The sequence below is a fragment of the Pseudonaja textilis genome, chromosome 3, assembly GCF_049901715.1.
Source record: "Pseudonaja textilis isolate UNSWEBS1 chromosome 3, rPseTex1.2, whole genome shotgun sequence".
NCBI classification, from domain to species: Eukaryota; Metazoa; Chordata; class Lepidosauria; order Squamata; family Elapidae; genus Pseudonaja; species Pseudonaja textilis.
The window spans coordinates 88,751,092-88,776,193 of NC_141992.1; the positions used below are offsets into that span (position 1 = coordinate 88,751,092).

General features: G+C 40.7%; 1 protein-coding gene and 1 long non-coding RNA gene across 4 annotated transcripts in view; one reads left to right on the top strand and one right to left on the bottom strand.

Annotated features, from left to right (window-relative positions):
• CRB1 (crumbs cell polarity complex component 1) overlaps positions 1-25,102 on the bottom strand; it is a 151,035-nt gene that overhangs the window by 123,053 nt on the left and 2,880 nt on the right. The gene's annotated exons all lie outside the window — the stretch shown is intronic.
• The window catches only part of LOC148126203 (uncharacterized), a 67,175-nt gene that overhangs the window by 20,578 nt on the left and 21,495 nt on the right, over positions 1-25,102 (top strand). The window lies entirely within an intron of this gene.

A 25,102-nucleotide genomic window follows, 5' to 3' on the forward strand; every position in this document is an offset into this window, starting at 1 on the left:
CAAGAAACAAGCAGGGACCGGAGACAAGAGTTTACCACTAGTAATGATGATTGCTGGCACTGTTGAAACACTCTCTGGGAGCTATCATTATAAGGTCATCATCATCATTGTTTCATATGATAACAATGGGAATTGATGACAATTTGGATTGCCATAATGTACTCTACATGGGGTTGCTCTTGAAGACCATCTGGAAACTTCAACTGATTCAGAATGAAACAGTGCACACAATAATGGAAGCCTCATGTTTGCCCATGAAATAGCTCTGTTGTCCAAGTGGCACTGGCTTATTTCTGGGTGCAAAGGGCATGGGGTCAGTTATTTGCAGGATCACATTTCCTAATCACATCTACTGTCCTCCCAGATAAGAGGGTAGGCATGCTCCTAGTCCCTTCCCTGAAATACTGTCATTTAATGGGAACCAAACAGTGAGCTTCTTCCATGGCCACCCCTTCCTCTATCAAATACTGTATTCCCCAAAACTTAGAGGCAGGCCTCTATTCTCCTATCTTTCTGTAAAGCTCTGAAGACCTATTTTTCCCCTTAAGAACTGGGATAAGGGATTGTATGGCTTGGTATCAGGTTTTTGTTGTTTTAAATCTTTTTAATGTATTTAGTAGTACATTTCATTATAGTGTTTGTGTTGTTTTCCTTTTGATTAGGAGCTGCCCTAGGGTGGTTATAAGCTGGGTGGATATATAAATGTTCTCAAAAGTAAATAAACTAATGTTGTAACCGCTGATGAAGAGAGCCAAAATCACTAATTTTCACTACCACTTTGGCTATGTTACATTGGATTCTGTACATCAAATACATCCAAAGGGAAGGGTTTGTGATATTTTTAAATGATTGATACTCCTTTCCCATCACAAAAGAGGTTGATAACCCTATCATAGTAAAAGCAACAGCCCTGTTACTATTCTGATAATATCAATGTCCTTAAGGGAATTTCTTAAACTCTACTAAATTCACATCATTTCAGCTCCATAGTTCTGATGGTTTAAGCACCTACAGCTATGGCTCCTCCCAAAGTCCCATCAACTACTAAGAGGAGAATTCTACTATCCTCCCTGTCCTCTAAATCTACTTCACTGTATCTGCAGCAAGTGAGAAGCCATGAGATTAGTCAGTTGTAAGAAAAGCAAAAACGATGAATTAAAAATTCTAGGGGCAGACAACAATGGAAGCATAAAAGAGGAAAAAGTGCAGCTTCTAATGATACTGGACCATGAAGAGAAGTGAAGAAAGGGCCTGTGTGTTCCAAGCAGGTCAGTGTTTCCTTAGAGCCAAAACAAACAAACAAACAAACTCACCATTTCAAGAGTGGCAATGGGGATCTGACTTCAGCATCACTCTCATTTATCTGAGATTCTTTACCTGCAGCTTCATCAATAGCCTAACAGGATGGATAGATGGATGGATGGATGGATATCCAAACAGACAGATAGATCATACAAAGGGTTCAAGCAGGATTCCTCACAAACACAAGTGTCTTCTGCAATCTAACATTCAAACTTTTTGAACCTGGCAAACTCGGGAAATGTTAACCGTTTGGATGGAAGATCTTTCTAGCTAGTAGGGTAATGCAACAGAATCTTGAAAAACTGCCAAAGCAATTCTTCAGATCAATTTGTTAGATTGCCTCATTAAGACAGAGTTACTCTGAAACTCTTCATAATACATAATTTGTATAACCTAATACATAATTATATTTGTACCTATCGAACAGCTCATTGTCAACATAAACAAATTAAACAATAATCTCATATTTCATCAACCATAATAGGAATTACGGCACTTATCACATAGTTCCATGTTTTCTGGTTTCAACTCCCATCCTAGCTCAATTCTAGGAGAAAGAGTCAGGACTTCATAGCCTTCTGGACAGCAGTACTCTGGATTTCAAGAGGACAGAGGGTGAAGAAGTCATGCCTCCTAGGTCCCACTAGAAGACAACATTTAAGTGTTGGGACTTGGAATGTATCCAGCTATCTGACTGGTTGGACAGGCCTTTAGGGAGAGGCAGCGTTTTAAATTTCTCCATTCAGGCAATCATTATTGTGCCAAAATAACAATGATGAATGATTTTATATTGATTCACTGACCTTTGGGTGAAACAGGTAGTCCTTGACTTACTGACTAAAATTGAGCTCAAAATTTTGTTGTTGTGAGGCATTTGTTGAGTTTTGCCCCATTTTACAACCTTTCTTGCCACCGTTGTTAAGTGAATCACTAGAGTTGATAGGTTAGTAATATGATTGTTACTGTAAGTGAATCTGGCTGCAAAAAAGTTGCAAAAGGTGATCATATCATATGACAGAGCAATAAGTATGAAACAGTTGCCAAGCATTGAATTTTGATCACATGATCATAGAGATGTTACAAAGGTCGTAAGTATGAAAAATTGTCATAAGTCACTTTGTTCAATGCTGTTGTAACTTCAAGTGATTATTAAATCAACTGTTGTAAGTTAAAGGCTACCTGTACTATGAAGATACTGTAATTAGGAATTGCAAAATGGTTTAAATTAGGAAGTACAGCACATAATTTCATTTCCCATTCTACTTTACCCTGAAACAGGACAGCAGCCAAAGCCTTTCTGACCTTTTAAAAAATCTTCAGGTATAAGGATATTTAACCAGTTTTTGAGTCTATGCTGGTGTGATTACATGGCATGCCTCAAAGAAGGGATTCTCTTTGGAATTTATAAAAACAAGAATTAATTTTTGTCCAGCAAAGCTCTGCCTTAATGTAGCTGCAGGAATCTCTGTGCTTGGTATGCCTCCTGATCAGGAAATGCTGAATTAAACAGATTTATAGCAGAGAGTACAGTAGTCTATGAGTTCAGCGCAGGAGCTTTCAAATGTAATGCATTCTTCCTTTCTCATAGGACATTAAAAATACTATTTATTTTCCATAGAACTTTAACTCTCCAGGGCTGCCATTTATAGATTCTTAAAGATAAGAAAGTTTGCTTAAACATGTTTTTTAAAACGGCATCCCAGGTTTTTCTTTGCCTATCAAAAGTGAAACAGGTTAGTGAACGAAGTTGATACTAGTATCATGTAGTCAAAGAACTATTCTAATCTCTTAAGCCATGTAAGGAAATTCATTATTCATTTAGTATTTCACTTAATATTAGGTAAACTTAGATTATGCATTCTAGCTGGCATATTTTAGAAAAGAATTTTTTGTTATCTATGCTCCCAAAAGCCTTTCAGATAGCATTTGCCATAAAAAATATTTATTATTTTATTACTTAATATATGAAGGAAGAACATATATCTGAAACAGACCCTGTTAGCAGCTTTAAATTTCACTAGATATCAGTAAAATAAGAATTTTATCACTCTATACTACTATTATTCAGATTGGTCCCATGGTCCGCCAGATGTTTAGACTGGATTTGGTGTTTTTGTCCACTTATTGTGCCTTCCCCAAGGCCTGGGATAGGCAAATGTTGTTGTTTCATAATATTAAGAGATATTAATATGAAAGCAAGTTTGCTCTAATGATTAAGGCACCAGGATAGAAAGCAGGAGACCATGAATTCAAGTCCTGCCTTAGCCATGAAATCTGGTTGGAGGATTTGGGGCTAGCTGATCTCTGTTAGCCCAACTTACCTCAAAGGGTTGAGGATTTTTTTTGGGGGGGGGGAGGAATAGGAGAAGGAATGACTTATTTATAAAAATAACAAAGGTAAGATAAAATCCCTGATCCCTGTTTTAATTAAGTGCGATTAGTAAAATGTCATTTGAAAATTTTACCAGGCAATTGGAAATAAGATTTATTATCAGGAGCACTCTGTGAAAAAAGGAAGTTGCAGACAAAATATCAATCAAAGTTTATGAACTCTAAACCATCATGGATAATTTTTTAAAAAAGAAGTTAGCTGAGAAACAGAACTAATTAAAACAAGATTAAGAAATGAAGCATGTAATAGCTGGAGGAATGGAAGGGAGGAATTGCAGGCTGAAGGTTGATCATTTAACTTGTTGTTTGGGGGAATGTCTTAGAAATACCAAACATTCATGTCTTCTTTCTGTGAAATATAAAGTCCTAAATACATTCTTGGATCCAAGTTATTTTGAATTCAGCAGGGATTATTTCTGAGTAGAAATTAAATCAAATTTCTGAACAAGATTGTATTCAGCAACATACTAGCCTAGAACCTAGGGTGAGAAGGGTAGATCAGGGCAGAGGTGGTATTCAGCAGGTTCTGACCAGTTCTGGAGAACTGGTACTGGAAATTTTGAATAGTTTGGAGAACTGGCAAATACCACCTCTGACTGGAGATTTTACAGTATCTTTTCTCTGCCACGCCCACCAAGCCACGCCCACAGAACCAGTATTAAAAAAATTTGAATCCCACCATTGGAGCAGGGTTTTCTGGTAACAAAGGGATATCATTCCTTGGGTAAATGCTTGGATTTTCATTACAGATCTGATTTTAACACAATAAGTGATCCCAGACAATAGAAGGGGCTAATACTAATAAGCACTGATGCAAATTATCCCACAAGATTGGAGCTTTTGGTTTTCTTTTTCTGTGTAGCAACATCAGAACTAGCTAATTTCAAGGATTTAATCTAGCCATATCACAAAAATCATTCTTATTCATTTCTTTCTCAGCAACATTTTGAGTGCTACCTCACATGAAGACTATCATCAGTCAGTTTACATACTGTAGATAATTTCTTAGTAAAATTCAGGAGTGGTTTGCCATTGCTTTCTCCTGCACAATAGGAAATGATGACAACTTTGCCATTGTCACTTAAGTGATCATCTGCCTTCAGCATTTTCCATCCACAAGAGGTCATCCCTGGACCTGGCAGCACCAAAGAATTTTCATCCAATCTCCAACATTTCTTCTTGGGGGAAGGTTATTGAAAGGGTGATTGGGCTGCAGTTACAAAGGTCTGGAAGAAGTAGATTTTCTGGAGCTGTTGCAGCTGGGTTTCAAGAAGCCATATAGTATAGTGCAGATGTGGCATTGATTTTACTTGTGGAAAACCTCTGATGGCCATGGCATGGAGGTAATGTCAGCCAATGTCCTGGCTCTCCTTGATCTCTCAGCAGTTTTCTGCAGCAGCGAATCCACATCTAACAGCCTGGGCATATGCCAAAGCCTCACGTAGGCAAAGGAGTTTTGATATATGCCAAGCCTCACGTAGGCAAAGGAGTTTTGATATATGCCAAGCCTCACGTAGGCAAAGGAGTCTTCGATACCTGCAAGGCCTCATGTAGGCTGAAAGCAGATATCAGGAACAAAAGGATGCTGCCCACCTTGGGCTACTGGCTGGACTGCAGGCGCGGATTGGTTATTTTGTATCCCTTAAGCACTGTGATTGGGTGCTACAATATATCCACTGAGACCCCCAACTCTTTTAACATGTAAAGTAGGCTGAACTCTCTTTTGTGATGTTTTGTGTTCAATAAAAGGGCTTCCCTGAGCGCGTGCTCGGGGCTGCTCATCCAAGACTGAACTGGCTTGGTGTCTTTCTTGATGCATTGGACTCAATGAGAAGCCTTCCTAATGCGGAGCAAAGCCGCATCTGGTGACCCCGACGTGATCTGCTGAAAAGAAGCAGACCCGCCTGCCTTCAACCTCCCATCTCACCCGGCCGGACGAGCCAGTTGCAACCCAGGGACGCCGTCTAGTCACGGATCCTTCCCCAGGAGAAATCCTCCCTTCAGGTGAGTATGGGCGGGAAATTCTCTAAAGCGCAGATGGTGCATCTGCAGGAATTAAGGGAATTAACGAAGAGCTCAATTTTGATTCTTAGGAGTCAGGGCAAAAAGCTCCTGGCTCCAACTAAAAGGGACCTCAGAGCCCTTTTAAAATACATCCACAAGCAATGTCCGGCTTATCCGGAAAAGGGGTCCTTAAAAGTCTCCACATGGCAACGTTTGGGTGACTTTTTTCATGATACTCCCAGGGCTCCGCCAAAGATTTTAACCACTTGGAGGGTGGTAATGGAATGTTTGATAGTTCAGAGCTCAGCGCTGACTAACGCTGGCAGCCCCCCCCCTTGCAGGAGGTCCCCCTCCCTATGCTGCTGAGACCAAAACCAAAGATGCTCTCCCACTGGAAGCCTCTTCCCCCACAGCTCCTGAACCCTTGGTTCCTCCTAAATTAAATCCTGTGGGGGATCAGACACCCATGGGAGCAGTTGCACAAGCCATGGCACAGGGGCGCAAGGAGGGCTCTCTTACCCTAGAGGAGCTCTCCCTCTGCCCCATAGAATATGTGGGGGATAGAGCTGGGAATATGGTGCCCAGGCTTGAGCCCTTATCCATGAAATTAATCAGAGATTTAAAACAAGCTGTGGCCATGTATGGCATTCAGGCACCATATGTCAGAGGTCTCATTAACACCATCAGCACCTCCTTTTTTATGCTACCCCAAGACTGGAAAGACCTCTTCCGAATGATACTGACAGGACCGCAGTACGTTGTGTGGGAATCAGACTTTCGTGCTGAAGCTGAGAAAATTGCTCACGATCGTGGCTCAAGAGCAGATCAAATTTTTGGCATGGGCCAATTCGCTGACTTAACATCCCAGACAGCGATCCCACAGCAAGTCCTTGCCCTTGTCAGTATCATCGCTATCAAAGCCCTTGATAAGGTCGATGATCCTGCCTCTGGGGTCATAGGCTCCTTTTCCAAAATTACCCAGGGGTCACACCAACCCTATGCCGAATTCATAGAAGAGCTCCAAAAGGCTGTTCAGAGGCAGATTTCAAATGAAGAGGCCCGCAGAGAGCTTCTGTTGAAATTAGCCTTTGAGAATGCAAATGAGGATTGTAAAAGGATTCTGCAGCCTCTGGCTGCCCGAGGGGGGGCTTCCCTCTCGGACTATCTAAAGGCTTGCAGAATCGTGGGGACTGTTTCCTACAATATGGAACACCTGGCAATGGCCCTGCAGCACGCAAATTCTCAAAACAGGCCAGCTGGGAATTGCTTCAATTGTGGGAAACCAGGCCACTTCAAAGCACAATGTAGGGCTAGGGACAATCCACAAAACAACAACAAGCCGAAAACAATTTGCCCAAGGTGCAAAAGGGGTACCATTGGGCAAACCAGTGTCGCAGCAGCACCCCCAACCGCAGGGAAACTAGAGGGGGGCAGTCAGCCAGCCCCGCTCCAAAGGCTGACACCATATCTTTCCAATTAATTGCTTCTGAAGATATGGAAATTGACATCCCAGGCACTGTGTACTTTCTCCCCACGTGTCTGAAAACCATTCCTCCTGCCATGACGCCCCTCATAATTTATCCCATCCGGGACCTCATGGCAAAAGGAATTATTGCATCTCCATTTCTGAGAGATTCCGATAACTTTTCCTCAGTTGCCATAGCAGTAATTGGAAATACTCCCACAAAACTTAGCAAGGGAGAACTAGTGGCAACTGCTGTTCCAGTACCTGTTAAAACTAAAGATGCTTGGGCATTCACTGTCCATCAATCTATGGAATGAGCCAGACCTGTATTACAATTCACAATCAATGATAAGGTCTTTTCGGGTCTCTTAGATACTGGAGCTGACGTTAGTGTCATCCAAACGGCTGAGTGGCCAGACGATTGGCCCCTGGAAACTGCCCCGGCCGTTCGGGGAGTGGGAGGAGTTCAGCACGCCCACCGTAGCAAACACTGGCTACCGGTGAGTTCATCTGACATCTCTCGCACTGCCTACCTCCAACCCTTGGTGCTTCCACTACACACTAACCTGTGGGGCCGTGATCTCATGTCTCAACTTAATGCAAAACTCATCATAGATTAATGGCATCCTCCACTGAAACCCCACTGCGGCTGCAACTAAAAACCACAGAGCCTGTTTGGGTGGATCAGTGGCCCCTCACTATAGACAACTTAGAAGCCTTGCAATCACTTGTCCAGGACCAAATTGTCAAAGGGCATGTTGAACCATCTGTCAGCCCATACAACACCCCCATTTTTGTTGTAAAGAAAAAAATCAGGCAAATGGAGGCTCCTACAAGATTTGAGGGCCTTGAACTTGATTATAAAACCAATGGGGGCATTACAATGTGGTCTGCCAAATCCCAATATCATCCCTGAAAAATTTGATCTCATGGTTGTTGACTTAAAGGATTGTTTTTTCTCTATCCCACTGCATGAACTTGACCGCGCCTTGTTCGCCTTTACTCTGCCTCGCTTGAATAACTCCTCTCCCTCCTCTCGCTTTCAATGGAAAGTCCTACCTCAGGGCATGCTCAACAGCCCCACCATGTGTCAGCACTATGTAAATAAGGTCCTGTTACCCTACCGTTCTGCCTATCCACAATTTCTGGTGTATCATTACATGGATGACATCCTTGTTGCTGCTCCTGGACCCCCAGGTACAGTGTTTGCTTTGTTCTCTTTCCTGAAAGCTATCCTTGCAAAGGGAGGCTTACACATAGCGCCTGAAAAGGTACAAGTGCTGACTCCCTATGCATATCTAGGCTATAAAATGCTCTCAACTACTGCCTATCCTTCACTCCCCTCACTCTCTCTGCCTCCTCAACCTACCCTGGTTCAGCTTCAACAATATCTGGGCACCATTAATTGGGCCCGATCTTTCCTGTCACTAACCACTGACACTCTCTCTCCACTATTCGAAGCCCTTACTTGGGGAAAAGGGCCCGCTGACAAAATATCCTTGCAGCAACCTCAGCTTCAAGCGCTGACCCATATAGAAGAGAACATACGTAGAATATGGGTGGATAGGGCCGCTGCCAATACTCCTCTAGATATGGTCATTCTAGCCACCCCAAGGCTCTTGACTGCGGCAGTGACCCAAAAGGACCAAAAGCTCCACATCTTAGAGTAGATCCATCTCTCCCACACACCCCGATGCTCCATCACTTCCAAACCAGCTCAATTGGCTCAATTAATGGTAAAGGGCAGGAGCCACACAAAAGCACTCATGGGGATAGATGTCTCCACACTTTTTATCCCCTTCTCGCTGCAAATTTGGGAACCTCTATTCCAAAACTCCCAGGAGCTTCAGTTGGCCTTATCCGACTGGCCTGGGCTAGTCTCCTGCCACCCACCCGCTGACCCACGTTTTCAGATCATTAGAACCATACCCATCTCCTGCTCCTCTCCCATCAGCAAACAACCTTTGGTCAGTGCCCTGACTATATTTGCTGATGGCAGCAGGGAATGAGGGGCATGTGCTTGGCAAAAGAATGGAGCATGGCACACCAAAACCACCCCTGTGCAGACTTCACCACAAAGGGCTGAGCTTGCTGCAACCATACTAGTCCTCCAAAATTTCAGCGAACCCCTCAACTTGATCTTGGACAGCCTGTATGTTACCCAAATAGTCTCTACCATCCACGACTCTTACCTCTCTCCCGCTATTGACAAGAACCTTCTCTCTCTTTTTGTTACACTGCAACAGCTTGTTGCACAACGACAACACCCTCTCTTTGTAGCCCACATTCGCAGCCACCAGCCTTTCCCAGGAATTCTCCAGGAAGGCAATGACGTGGCCGATCAAGCAGCTGCAGGTATTATGACCACGCACACCCTAACTCCCTGGGAAAGCCATTCTTACTTTCATCAAAATGCCAAAGCCCTCATGAAACATTTTAACCTTACCATGGCAGAAGCCTCAGCCATCAGGCAGCAATGCCCCACCTGCAGTCAGCAAGCCAATTCCATCCCCTTAGGAGTAAATCCCCGCGGGTTGAAAGCCTGTGAAATATGGCAAATGGACGTTACTCAGTTTCCCCCATTTGCCCCCTGGAAGTATCTGCATGTCACAATTGATACTTATTCAGGGTTCATAATGGCAACCCCGCAGAGAGGAGAAGCCTCTAAACATGTCATTAACCACTGCATTCGCACCTTTGCATCGTTGGGACGCCCAAACGAAATAAAAACAGACAATGGTCCTGCATACACTAGTGTGGCTATGTCAGAATTTTGCTCTAAGTGGCAGGTCACCCACAAATTTGGGATCCCTTACAACAGCCAGGGACAAGCCCTGGCAGAGAGAGCCAATTTAACTTTAAAGACAGCACTAGAATGACATCTGGCCAAAGGGAAAAAAACCCCTTGGCCTCCCGGCGATGCAAAACACCCTTAATCTTTGCCTTTATACGCTTAATTTCCTCAATCTCTCTGGCACCCCTGCTACAACAGCAGCGGAGCGACACTTTTCCTCCCCCCCCTCTCCTGATTCTCCCAAACCACAGGTGTACTACCGCCAACTGCCAGACCCTGCTTGGAAGGGTCCTGCTGATCTCCTCACCTGGGGTCGTGGCTACGCAGCTATCCAGCTTCCAGATCGTGTCCTGTGGGTTCCTGGATGGCACGTCAGGCCATACCACCCCAAGGTAGCAAAACCACCAGCTGCAGACATATCAACATGATCTGCCCTGCTGCTTCGCTGGCCCTCCTCCTCCTCCTCTTCCTCCTTGCTGCACACGCCTCCAAAGTTTCCATTCCATCCAGAGTGACATACTTCACACCAGACACCCCCCTCCTGCTGACCTGCACTGCATCCTGGGACATTTTTCCTCCTTATCTCAGATGGTCAACGCTTCCTCAGCCATGGTCCTACATCTCCAGCAACACCTCTTTCCGGGTCAACACCTTTGAACAACCCCCTCGAGCTACACTCCTCATATCCCATCCTACTGCAACCACCTACTATTGTTCAGGTCGGCGCCTCCATGATTCTACGCGCAACACCTACAGCTCCTGGACAATCCTCAGACCTCGCTCATCTCATCATCATCACAGACAATTCGTGAATCAGCCTGACACTCATATTCAGAACCCCCTTTGCTGCATAGGATTAAAAGATCACAAAAACCCACCAAACCAGATGACTGCACCCCTGCTTGACCAAAACCACACAAGCAGGCTTCACTCAACTGACTCTCATTTACCATACCCAGCAACCACAGAGATGCCTTTCTACTGGGAAAACTTGCCAGAATAACGGGACTATGTATCAGTTATGCAAAATGAACTCAAAAACTGTTTGCTATGACCCCAAGGCGGCTGTTCGCCTCAATGTTACCTTGTGGGCCGGACTTCCAAAAGCCTCTGGCAGAGCTGATCCTGAAGGGGAGGGAAAACTTTACTACCTAAATCACACCACTGTGCTTAAGGATGATACTGACCCAATTGTCTTAACTTTTGATGTTTGCATTGCTTGTTCCAAACCAGGGGGATATCCTTGTGGGTCAGATGATTGGAAAACCAAATATGCTCATGATCATAAGTATTTGTGTCCCACGCCCATCAATTGGGCCGTAGGAAACCCTAATCATTGGATCCCTTGCGGGGGCTCCATTGAATGCTCGGGTTGGTCTTGTGTCTGTGATTATACTGGGGGAGGGTACTCAGGTTGCAATCATCTGTCACATTTTAAACGAGTATCAGGGTCTACCAAGGACAACAAGGTAGAGATCACTATCTCCAGACAACACTCCGCCATGGATACCTATGGTATAGGGATCGATGGCATAGGAGCAGATCCAATCACCTACATTACTATAAAAAAAGAAGTGATATATGAGGGTAAGGAAACATCATTAGGCTGGTCGGTGTATAATAATTTAAGAAAGTTAGATAAAGCCCCTGATACCAGCATAATAGCAAAAAACCTATTCATGGACATGGCAGAAAAAATTGCAAAACAACTTGCAATAACCAATTGCTTTGTCTGTGGGGGAACCACCACAGGAGAACAGTGGCCATGGCAAGCCTTAGAAGCCTCGCCATCACTGTTCAACAACATGTCTTCTATAGGAAACATAACAGCCAGAACTGCCCCTGACCCCCTTATCTGGACAATTACTACCAATCTAATCGGTAGAAACTGCTTCTCCCGAAACGGGTCCATTCCGGTAGGACATCTCCTTTGTTTAGGTACGTGGGACATCTCCTACCAGAATTGGACAGCACCTGATAATGCTACTACCACACCCACAAAATTCAACACAACCCTCCTCCCTTATCTCAGGGACACTTCATCCTCCCAGAACTGGACTGCACCCAATGACATGTATTGGATCTGCGGTAACCTAGCCTACCCATCCCTCCCAGCAGATTGGCAAGGGTCATGTGTATTGGGATGGATAAGACCTTCCTTCTTCCTCCTTCCAATCTCAGTGAAGCAGGAACTAGGCATCCCTGTTTATGACATGTTGTCTCGCAAAAAAAGGGAAGCCGACAATGCTTTTGCAGGCTTCCCCTGCCAATCAGAATACACAGGGGACACCTGGACCTCACAGAGAATCGTCTGCACCTATGGCATGGCCACTTGGGCCCAAGACGGGTCTTATGGGTACAGGACCCCCATATATATATATGCTTAATAGAATCATTCGCTTGCAAGCTGTCTTAGATTTAGCAGGTCAACGAATAGATAAGGCTCTAAACACTCTTGCAACTGCTACAGACAAATTACGCACAGCTGTCTACCAAAATCGCTTGGCTTTGGATTATTTATTAGCCAAGGAAGGGGGGGTATGTGGTAGGTTTAATCTCACAAATTGCTGTCTTCAAATTGACAAGGTTGGCAAAGTCATAGCGCAGTTAACCACTGAGATGCGACAATTAACCTACAATCCGGATCAAGTATGGCGAGGTATGGACCTCAAAAATATCTTTGGCTCCTGGCTCCCAAAACTGCCAGGATTACAAGCTATAATAGCGCTCATAGGTATTATTGCTGCTGGGTGTGTTATTCTTCCATGTATATTACCAATCTTTGTTCGCACCATCTCTAATAGTCTGTCACTGCTAGCAGAAAAACGCGCCATTGCACAGGTCAATGCCCTCTGGGAAAAAGAATCTCTGTACAAAGCTATACCCTCAGAGGACCCCGATGAGAACATGCGCACGGGCTTCTGTATGGACTATAGCGAAGAACCAGAAGAAATCCCTCTGCGTAAAACTAAAACAGAGGAGATGCAGCAGCGAATCCACATCTAACAGCCTGGGCATATGCCAAAGCCTCACGTAGGCAAAGGAGTTTTGATATATGCCAAGCCTCACGTAGGCAAAGGAGTTTTGATATATGCCAAGCCTCACGTAGGCAAAGGAGTCTTCGATACCTGCAAGGCCTCACGTAGGCTGAAAGCAGATATCAGGAACAAAAGGATGCTGCCCACCTTGGGCTACTGGCTGGACTGCAGGCGCGGATTGGTTATTTTGTATCCCTTAAGCACTGTGATTGGGTGCTACAATATATCCACTGAGACCCCCAACTCTTTTAACATGTAAAGTAGGCTGAACTCTCTTTTGTGATGTTTTGTGTTCAATAAAAGGGCTTCCCTGAGCGTGTGCTTGGGGCTGCTCATCCAAGACTGAACTGGCTTGGTGTCTTTCTTGATGCATTGGACTCAATGAGAAGCCTTCCTAATGCGGAGCAAAGCCGCAGTTTTCAAAACAATCCATTATTGTATCTTTCTGGATCAGCTGAGAAGTTGGAAGTGAGGTTCTTTGCTGTTTGTCCTTCTTTCTGCGAGGTCATTTCTAGTTGATGTTGGAGTTTGTGGGGAGAGGTCCAATCCTAAGCCTTTGCTTATGAGTATGCCACATAACTCAACTTCCCTATCTAATATCTGCCACACATAACAATCATCCATGTACATTTTTCATCTGGGCTATTCAAGGGATGTTAAGACTACTTGATTTTTGATAAAGAGTTGAGAATTCAGATTTATCTTTGGATTGTTAGCAAAATACATGTTTTCTTGGTATCTGGAGATTGTGCAGATCTAAATGGTGAACAATTAGCTTTGGCTCAACCTTGACAAGACAGAGTGACCGAGCTTTAGGGTCACCTATATCTAATGATTTTTCCATAAATTAATTTAAATGGGGTCACAGTCCTGCAGGTATGCATCTGTGAGTTCATCTTTATGGATAATAGCAATCCTACATGGATGAACACATGTGTTTGTGGAGTGTGTGTGTGTGTGGAGTGTGTGTGTGTGTGTATGTGTGTATCATTCTCATAATCTCCATTCTTTTATATATTCTCAGATACTTTCATTTCATTTCTGGGAAGATTATTTGAAAAGGTGGTGTTACTGCAATTCCAGATGCAATTGAATGGCATTGATTTTCTGGATCCATTTGAGATTTTACAATACACAAACTTCTTTTTCCTTTGCTAGGATTATTTATGTCAAAAACTATGATTTCCTTTTTGGTGATCTATTCTGAAGAAAGTTTGGTCCTTTATCTCAAGCCATGCCAGAAAGTCCCACTAAGGAATCATTGTTTGATACCTAGGTCAATGACCCATGATTTCACACAAGGAGCTACCATGTTTCACCAATACGGCCTCTACCAATAGGAAGGCCCAGCATGATTTCTAGGCATAAGGTGAAATTAAGCCCCACCCCCCAAATTTAGGCCTATTTAAACCATGTGTTTCCCTGCCATTTCTCACATCCTTCATTAGAACTACACGAGGTAACGAGAAATGGGAGGAGGGTGGGGGAGGGAGAAAACTTGCCTTTAGGAGTGCCCTGCAGGTAGCCTAGGGTAGAATACCCTGATCTACTACCGATAGAAAATTGGCCAATAGAAGCTCCCCAAAGGCAGAGTCACCAGCCGCTTTGGGGTGAGGCGTGGCTGCCCGTGGGGCACTCTTGACAGGAGAGCCTATGCACATTCCCCTTGTCAGCTGGTACTCTTGAATGTTGAATAATCTCAAAAAGTAGGCTGGAAGAGGCCTGACAAGATGAGATTAAACTATATAAATCAGCAATGCTGTTGGTGAAGAGGAAACTGGTTTATGAGATGGGGATTCAGCCTGTCTAGAATGAAGTTGTACTTCTTTGAAAAAGTAAATCTCTTCTGCAAAGTGCAAGTTCCTTGGATTCTCAAGTAAAATCTTCTGGAGACCTTCTTCTACTTATGTCCCCATAATCTGAGCTGATCTACCTACAAGACTTGACCTTCCTGTGTATCTCTCCTAAACTATGGAAAGTACTCTTTTGAGAATGTTCTGGATGTCCACATTTTTTGCATCTAGAAAAAACTGTAAATGCCCAGCTGTTTTAAATTGTTAATTGATTTTAATGTTAGCTTTATGTTTTTTACATTCTTATTGTTTTTTAAAATTCTGTTAGCTTCCTTGAATACTTATTCAAATGGATAGGTGGTGTATAAATTAGAATAAATGAATAATATTTCTTCAGCACATCTTCAGTCTTGATTTATCTCCTGAATGTGTCACCAGTGAGAGGCTACAATTGATTCAGTTGTTTCAAGGGCAATCCCCAAGACAAATGTTCTTTACAGAAAGGTAACAGTACCACACTGTATTTTAAGTGTGGGGTTTGGTTTGTACTTCTTCTCTAATTAAAGAATTAGAGCTTATTTTGCCCTTTCTTGCAGTTGTTATTACTAATGGTCTTGATCATTTTTCAACCATGTGTTTAAAACTCTCTGGCAGAAAAAAAAAAGATTATATGCTCGTTAATATTTCATTATCTCTTTCTATTTTATTCAGGCTGCCAAGAATTTTTCAGAGTGGGAGAACTGTAGGGCGACTTTAAAATTTAAATGGAACTTTTCCAAATGCATTTGGTTTCATTACACAATGACAAATACTTTTCTAATGCTTTTTATCATTTCCATGCTACTTTGTAACAGAGAACAGGATTATGTATTATCCCTGCAATTGTTAAGACTACTTGATTTTTGATAAAGAGTTGAGAATTCAGATTTATCTTTGGATTGTTAGCAAAATACATGAACACACTTACACACACTGAAGTTTGAATGGCTACACTGGAGATTAAGAAAAACCATAAACCATACGGTTTAGTGCACTCCATAGGCATACCATCTGGGCTGCAAAAATCCAGAAGAGCACTCAGAATATGCTAGTTCTTTGCTGCCATCTATCAATTATCTGGAGTTTTGCAGGTTCGATATGGTATTCATATATGTAAATCACATATGAAATAATAGCATGGACTTGGAAAGAGACACATATTATCCCTGTTCCTCAGATCCTATATATGCTGAGCATGTATTGGATTATAGTTTTCACTTGTGATATAGAACCTGATATAGAATCACAAAGGAGACTGAAGGAGGAACTCAAAACATAAAACATGATAGTCCTGGTCAGATCTACCTCTGAATCCATAAATAATATTCATATTAAGAATACAGTGCAATGATGGGGCTCTGATTCACGTGGTAAATTAAATATAGGTTTCCGACTTAAGATTGCTCAAATCAAAGGACAACCCCTTTTTCTTTATCACAAAGTTCTTTATCAGTTCTGACCTATGCACATTCTTTAGTACATAGTGGAGTTTTACCCTAGGAAAATAGGCAAAAGAGCCTAGATAATCAATAGTGAGCAACCAAATGTCTCTAACTGGTTTTCAAGTACAGGTAGTCCTTGATTTACAACAGTTCATTCAACAATGATTCAAAATTATGACAGCCTCAGAAAAAGGCTATCATATGATCTATCCTCAAAGTTACAATCACTGCAACACCCCCAGGGTCACATGATTGCAATTGGAGTGCTTGACCACTGGTTCACATTTATGTGGTTAACAAGATCTTGCAATTACAAACTTTTGATTTGCAATCTTCCCAGCTGTCTTCCAACAAGTATAATCAATTGGGGAAGTCAGATTCACTTAAAGACTGTTAGGAATGTAAGTCACCTAATAGTTGGGTTGGAAAATATATAAACCAGGATACACATTTTAATACTGTCTCTTTAAGGGAATGCTAAAATTGTAATTGGGTGTGGTTCCTCAAACGGCCATAACATGGAGCTAGAAACCTGGTCTATTCTGTTCTGTTGTTCTGGAGAGTGTTGCCGTTCCTATTGTTATTGATCATAGTTCATCTTGGAGTTGAACTGTTTCTGAACTGTTTTTGATACTGAACTTTGTTATTGGATTAACCCTGGACTGAAAACTGACTACTTTAACTGTGAATGACTTGGACTGTTTTGTTGAACTTTGCTTAACTGTTTTATTGGAAGTAAAAAGCTACATTTTACTATACAGTGTGGCTGTGTGCTGTGTGTGTGTTATTCTTCACTACTCTCACTACGTCTCCCTGTGTGTGCTCATTCTCCTAACAGGGAATTACCTCAAGACTGGTTATGGGCCCAGGCCATACCTGGCTCAGATAACTGAAAGTTGGTGTGAATGCACAGTAACATATACAGACAGCTGTTTATTGTTTAATTGTGGGTTACTATCCTGGTAAAGATGGCACAAGACACTTCAACAAGTCTATCACTGATAACCCGGTTGGATGGAACAAACTATGTTTCCTGGTCTATGAAGTGCAGTCTACTTCTGCATAGAGAAGGGTTCTGGAATGTAGTTCAAGACCCGCAGGATGTAAATGCTTGGGATCCAGAAAATGAGGATGATGCCAAGAAGTTAGCTGACTTTAAATGAAACAATGAACAAGATCTTTGTATAATTGGACTAACACTGAGTGACCAGCAGCTAGTCCATATTTGTGGAGAAGAGTCTGCTGCTAGGTGTTGGGAGAATTTGAAGAGGATTTATGTTCGTGACAGTGTAGGTGCACACATACATCTTATATGTAAACTGTTTAGAGCACATCTTCTGAAAGGTGGAGATGTGTTAGCTCATTTAAACTTTATGAAAAGAACTTTTCAGGAGCTACATGAAAAAGAACTGATATTTTCAGAGCTGCATCAAGTTTACATCATTCTTTCCTCATTGGATGAAAGTTATGATGATTACGCATCTTCACTGGAAGTCCTGCCCAGAGATAAACTGACATTGACTGACATAACCGGAAGGTTGTTAGAAGAAGCAAGAAGATGACTGGAAAGGAAAAACGACAAGAAGAGGATTTGTGTTCAACTGCCTATACTGTTAGGAAATGTTTTTTCTTGTGGGGCTAGGGGACATATAGCTAGATTCTGTAAGAAGGGGAAATGACAGAATACTGGTAATCACCAGAAGGCCAAGAAGAATGTTAGTTTAGCTATGTCTAAACAATTCAACTGTAAACCATGATTTGTGGGTTGTTGATAGTGGAGCATTGCAGTGCATTACTAAAGATAGAAAGAGGTTTGTAAAGATGTCTACAAGTAAACAACATGTATCATTGGCAAATGGATGGAAGATGAAAGCGTCTGGTGAAGGTACTGCCTATTGTTCTTGTGTAAATGAGCATTTAACTATGTTATATGTACCTAAACTGAAATTTAATTTGTTATCAGTAAGGTCAGATGGAGTAAAAGTGAAACCCTGTAGCAAGTATTTAAACTGTAATGCTTGTAGCCAAGAGAAGAGCAAGGTTATTCCAGCAAACAGACTTAATGGGTTTAAGAACAAAGAACCTTTAGAGGTTGTGTTTGCTGACATAATTGGTCCAAAGAAACCTAGTTTAGGAGATGCCTGCTATATTTTGAGTATAATGGACTCACGGTACTGTTTCTGCTATCTCATGAAAAACAAAACAGAAACATTCCAATATTTCTTTAACTGGCTAAGGTTTGCTGAGAAAAAATGAGGAGTAAAGTAATTACTTTAGTTACTGAGTTTGTTAACAAAAGATTCCAAACTATGTTGAAATTGGCTGGTGTTGAGCATAAATGTTCTGCACCTTACAGACCACAACATAACTCGTTTGTAGAACGAAGAGGGCAAACATTACGAGCCATGGCTCGCACTACGTTATCTGATCCAGGTTTACCTGAAACACTGTGGGGTGAGGCCATAATGTGTAGTAACCATGTTTTAAACAATGTAGTTAATACAACAACTGGAGAATTGTCATTCACTCGTTGGCATGGCACAAAGCCAAATTTAAGTTACCTACACACATTTGGAACTCCAGCATGTATCCTTTCCCAGCCATGCCCACCAAGCCACGCCCACCAAACCATGCCATGCCCACAGAACCGGTAGTAAATTTTTTTGAATCCCACCACTGCACACGATCATTTTGGTCATGTGATCAAAATTCAGGTGCTTGGCAACTGGTTCATATCTATGACGGTTGCAGTGTTCTGGGGTCATATGTTCACCTTTTGTGACATTCTGACAAGCAAAATCAAGGGGAAGGCCAGATTCACTTAGCAACTGTGTTACTAACTTAACAACCATAGTAATTCACTTAACACCTGTGGCAAGCAAGGTCATAAAATGGAGCAAAACTCAACAAATGTCTCACTTAGTAACAGAAATTTTGGGCTCAATTGTGGCCCTGGGTCAAGGACTGTGTGTATTAATAAAAGAAGAAATAAAAATAACAATAAAAAAGAAAAGTGACATGAATAAAGTCTTTCAGCCAAGCACAATTTCTGGTGATCTCATGGATGTCATAGATTCTTCAATGTATTTATTTATTCAATTTATATAGCTGTCCATCTCAGCTACAGTATATAGCTTCTTGAGAAGAGGCACTGGTTTGTCGCTGCCTTTTGCGGATGTTTCTATGACTTCTATGACAGTTTACAACCCTCCAATTCCTTGGAGATCTTCATCCAAGCACTAACTAGGCCTGAGCATGACAAAATTAGCCAGGTGTTACCACCTGCTGAGGTAATTGCTCAAAAGCCCCGTTTGTTTGAACTGACTCCATTTTGCAGGAATCAATTTTTACTTTAGTAGGATGCTAAAACGCTGTCCCCAGCTGGGTTCAAACAAAAGGACCAGTGTGAAAAGCCTGAATGTACTGATGAATGTATTAAGTAAGAGCAAAGAAGGGAAAATAAATGCACCTTAGCGTATTATCCAGGCACATTTGTTGGATATCCCAGAAATTGCTTTTTCTCTCCCTTTTCTGAGAAGCTACCCGGGGACTCAGGCTATGTTTGTTGGGATTGCATGTAATCGTTTTCTGACAGCCAGCCAAGTTTCCCTACAGGAAAAGCCCTGGTCCTGAGAACATCAGCCTTGCTGGCACTTCTTTCTCCATCAGCTAATGAGAGTTGAATGAAGCACCAGCACTTCAAGGGGCGCATCAGCCAACAATGCTGCCTCTCTGTCTCTGATGGAAAGCAGTTGGTTCTTCCTGTCTTCTTCACCAGTAAAAGATGTTCACCAGCCAGAGAAACAACTTTGTCTCCCTTTCTCAATTGATCTTTTATCTTCCCCCAATAATTAAACATTAATTAGATCTTTTGCACAATGTCAGAAACTTTCCTCTAGAGAAAATATGGTGTTAGGAAATCATATCACACTTTTTGTTCAAAAAAGAAAACTCTGCTGCTGCGATTTTAAGGGATTGTCAGCTATCACAAGTAATAAAATACGCCTGTGTTATATACTGAGCTCCCTTTCACAGGAAATAGAACCACTTAGAACATGCTTTGAAATGTACACAGATGTCCCAGATGTAATGTTTGGCTGTATTTCACATTTGCTAGAACACAAAAGCATTTCCAGATATGCCCAAAGAGATGCCAGGTAAGTAATCTGGTAGGGGTGCCAACTAACCCTAAAAATTGAACATGCCCATGTGTCCTTAGCAGATTTTTTTTTCTATTAACCTTAGTTGGTGAGAGTTTTCACAGCATGGAAATTGCCAGTCTTATCTGCTAATGGAGGTACATCAAGGTTACATTGAAGTCATCACTACAATGGCCAGTTCAAAGGATGTCAATTGTATGCATAGACTTAAACTGATGGTTCTCTCTTTTGCTCTGATCCAAAGTGAGCCATATTTAAAAGCACCACAACCAGGATGGTTTTCTTTTAAATTTTATATGTCATGGAAAGAAAAAGAGAATAGTTTTCAAATATATTGCAAAACATGAGATCTTGGGGCCATATTGATTTAGATTGTAGGTTGAGTTATCATTGTGGAATACTTTTATATATATTTCTGAGCATACAAAGCTTAAAAATCATCACCAATTTTGTCTGTGCTATTGATACTGCATATCAAAAATTTAATGAAGACATTTCTTCCATTCAACATCATAAAGTGACACATTCATATGAAGTTTCACCAAATTATTTGACTGGTTGCCTGTATTAACTCAGAGAAAGATAAAACAATGAAACAAAGAAAAGCATATAAATTTGTAAGAGAAGAAAAGGCATATTAAAAATGGATCTCATAGTACATGCTAATATAGAGATTGATCTACTGTCCAAAGAACAAAACAAAACAAAAACCCCTGGTGTCTTTCTAATGCTCTAAAGTCTAGACTTATTCAAATTAGTCAAAATTATTCTCACAATGAAGTTTGTATTTTTACACAAATGAGTGGAAGGATTGCTAATACATAAATACTGGCCAAGCTGAATGGTCCTGAGGTTTCTCAAGATTTGCCTGCTGAAATTTAGTCATCCTTCAGAGGAGATGAAAAAGGGGCCCATCCTTGTGAATCCCTATATACTGATTCACATCTATATGCTTGTAGTGAATTCTTTTCTGGATACATTTCTCATTGTGTTTTTGTAGAAAAAGTCATACAATGAAATAATCAAACTTGTACTGTCCTGTTGCTTCAGGCCTGTATCTTTTTATCCTACAGTCCCTAATCTCCAACAATAATTTCTCGACCAATATATATATTGGTCATTAAACTTTTGGATAGTAGGCCATTCTTTTTTTTTATAAATAAATTTTATTAATTTTACAATTAAAACAAACCAACAACACATACACAAATGAAAGTAAAGGAGAAAGGAAAAGAAAAAAAAGCAAAAAGAATGAAAAGAAGATAGACAGAAAGAATAGAAAGCAATTAAAAACGTTCTCATTTTCCACAGTTTGTAAGATCTTTTTTTCTTTTCATAACCCTTAATTTATGCCATATACACACACCTATTCTTTACATATATCTATATATCACTGCTATAGGTTTATTCTGTCCTCTTTTGCCTTATAGTATAAAATCTATCTTTGGCCAATCCAGTTATACCAACAGTTCCAGCTATCGTAATATATTGAGGTATCTTTGTTTTTTAGTGCCAAAGTTAGTTTGTCCATTTCTGCACACTTTGAGATTTTTTTGATGATCATTTCATCTGATGGTGCCTGAGGCTGTTTCCAAGATTGGGCAAAGGCTAATCGGGCCACTGTTAAGGTGTGTATTGTTATGTATTTCGCTTTTTTGGAAATTTGTTTGTCAAAAATCCCTAAAAAGAAGGACTCTGGTTTGTATCCGATCTGCTCTTTTGTGATTTCTTCCAACCAAATTTTGATTTTCTTCCAGTAACTTTGGGCTTCTGTACATGACCATCACATATGGAAAAAGGTTCCTTCTTTTTTTTTTTGCATTTCCAGCAATTCGGACTCATATTGGGGTGCATCTTCGCTAACCTCGAAGGAGGGAGGTGCCATCTATAAAACATTTTATAGGCATTTTCCTTATATGCTACTGATTTTGTGATCTTGTTGTTTCTACCCCAGACCTTTTCCCATTCCGTTAAGGTGATGCTGCGTCCTACATTCCTACTCCAGGCAATCATTTTCCCTTTTACAATTTCTTCTTCTAATTCAACTTCTAATAAATAATTAAAAAATTATGTAATTTTTTTTTGCCTGATCCTAATAAAATTTTATCTAACTGCTGGAGATTGTTGTTGATTCCGAATTCTTTCTTATCTTGTTTGTATCTACTTTGAATTTGAAGGTATGCCCACTGATCAATTTTTTGTCCTTGCTCCTGAAGTTCTTGTCTCAATTTCAAATTTCCTTGTGTGTCCAATAGGTCCTTATATTTAAATCATTTTGGTGATATCCAAATTGTTTGGGTGGATCATCGCCTCCATTGTTGAAATCCAGATTGGTACTTTTATATAGTGTTTTTTCCGTATTTTCTTCCAATTAGTTAATAGAGAGTCTCTGATTAGATGTCTATGGAAACATTTTTGACTAGTTTTCTCTACATCCCATAGGAAAGCATGCCACCCCCTTTGCAAATCATGGCCTTCTAAAAATAATATTCTCTTGTTGGTTAAATTCACCCATTCCTTCAACCAAACTAAAGAGGCAGCAATATAATACAACTCCCAATTTGGAAGTGCCAATCCTCCCCTGCTCTTCATATCCTGCATTGCTTTAACATTTATTCTAGGTTTTTTCCCTTGCCAAATGAATTTAAGAGTTATTTTGTTGAGTTCTTCAAAAAAAAATTTTATGTAGTTTAATTGGGATCGTCTGAAACAGGTATAGAAATTTAGGAAGAATATTCATTTTAATGGTAGCAATCCTACCTAGTAATGAAAGTTGGAGCTTACCCCATGATTCTAAGTCCTTCTTTACCTGGTGCATCAATATGTCATAGTTATTTTCTTTGAGTGTCTTGCAATGTGCTGTCAGCCATATTCCTAAGTATTTAACTTTCGTTGTCACTTGTATTTCCATAACTTCTTCTAACTGTATTTTCTGTTTTTCTGTTAAATTTTTAGTCATTAATTTAGTTTTCTTCCTATTAATTTTAAGTCCTGCTACTGCTCCGAATTGTTCTAATTCATTGATCAATTTTTGTCCTCTATCTATTGGTTCCTCAATAAAGAAGACCATATCGTCCGCAAATGCTTGCAATTTATATTCTTCTTTCTTAACCTTTAGTCCTTTTATATCTGGGTTCTGTTTAATTCACATTAATAATGTTTCTAATGATAATATGAAGAGCAGAGGTGAGAGTGGGCAGCCCTGTCTAACTCCTTTTTCTATTTTTATTAGTAGGGCATTCTTTAATGGCAACCTATAAAACATGCCAACAATTCTTTAAAACAACTGATTTCCCCCCCCCCCCAAAAAAAGCCATTATGTGGCTACACTTCCTAGGTGACACTGAGATGTGTATACTTTAAAGAATTGCAATCAGTTGGCATATTCAGGCCCTATAGGATATGAAATACTTTTCAGAATCTAAAGCCTTACTGCCAAGTAGCAGTCATACTATATCCAGCCTCTCATTTTGATGGGATATTTTAAAAATAAAGATGTGGGTTCAATTCCTGATAGATTTATGGTTTAATACTTTCATCAATACTGAAAGAATAATAATTTCAGCCCACGCTCTCTGAAGATGCTGTCATATTACTTACCTGCTTCCTTTGCCCTGATGGAAAAAAGAAATGTGCAGCAAATCGGTAGGACTTGGATTGGGAACAGCTGTGTCAAAATCATTACTCAACCACAAGGATGCAGAGACCACTGTTTTAATGGATTAAATTATCAAATATGTACTTTGTATGTACTCAAATTAGACATTTAATGTTTTTAGTATTTTAATGATTTTAGTGTTTTAAAATGGTTTTAAGATTTTAATTGTAATATACAATTAAATCAATCAATCCAATCAATCAACCAACCAATCAAAGAAATAATGCAGTTGCAGATGCCCTTATGATTTTTCTCTATGAGTAATAGCCTGGTGGCCCAATTGGGACCAAGTCTGCTACACATGGTCAAAAGAAGTTTAAATGTTTCCCTCAGGCCAAATTGTTCCATAAAATGTCTCAAATCTTTGGAAGAAAGATGGGCTAATTTAATGATAGCTCAACTGAAGGCATGATTGCTAAAACAACTTTTTCACTTCATATTCATCCCCTTTGAACCCTGACAAAAGCTAAAGGAACTTGGAAGCCCTCAGGTTTGGAGTTTAAATACTGAAAGTAGGTGCCTACAGTCTGAAGCTTGTAATATATTTATATATTGTACAATATATTTATAGATAACTTATTTCTATGCCTGAAAAAAATAACAAATGTCACATACATATTGTGAAATAAATTGATTTATATAAACATACCATGCCACAGAAACAATTTTCATATCTGTCCAAATGTAAAGAAAACAGAGACTTAGCGTTCAACATCTCATCCTACCATGAGAACTTCCTCTTTCCTAGTGATGGGCTTATGTAATTTTATAGGCTGACTAATTATTTTAAAAATGAATCTGCATCTAAATATAAGAGCCAGTTTGGTGTAGTGGTGAAGGTGCTGGCCAAGAAACCAAGAAACTGTGAATTCTAATCCTGTTTTAGGCATGAAAGTCAGCTGGGTGACTTTACGCCAATCATTCCCTCTCACTCCAACTCACTTCTCAGGGTGCTTGTTGTGGGGAACATAGGAGGATGAAAATGTATTGGTATGTTTGTCACCTTGAGTTGTATA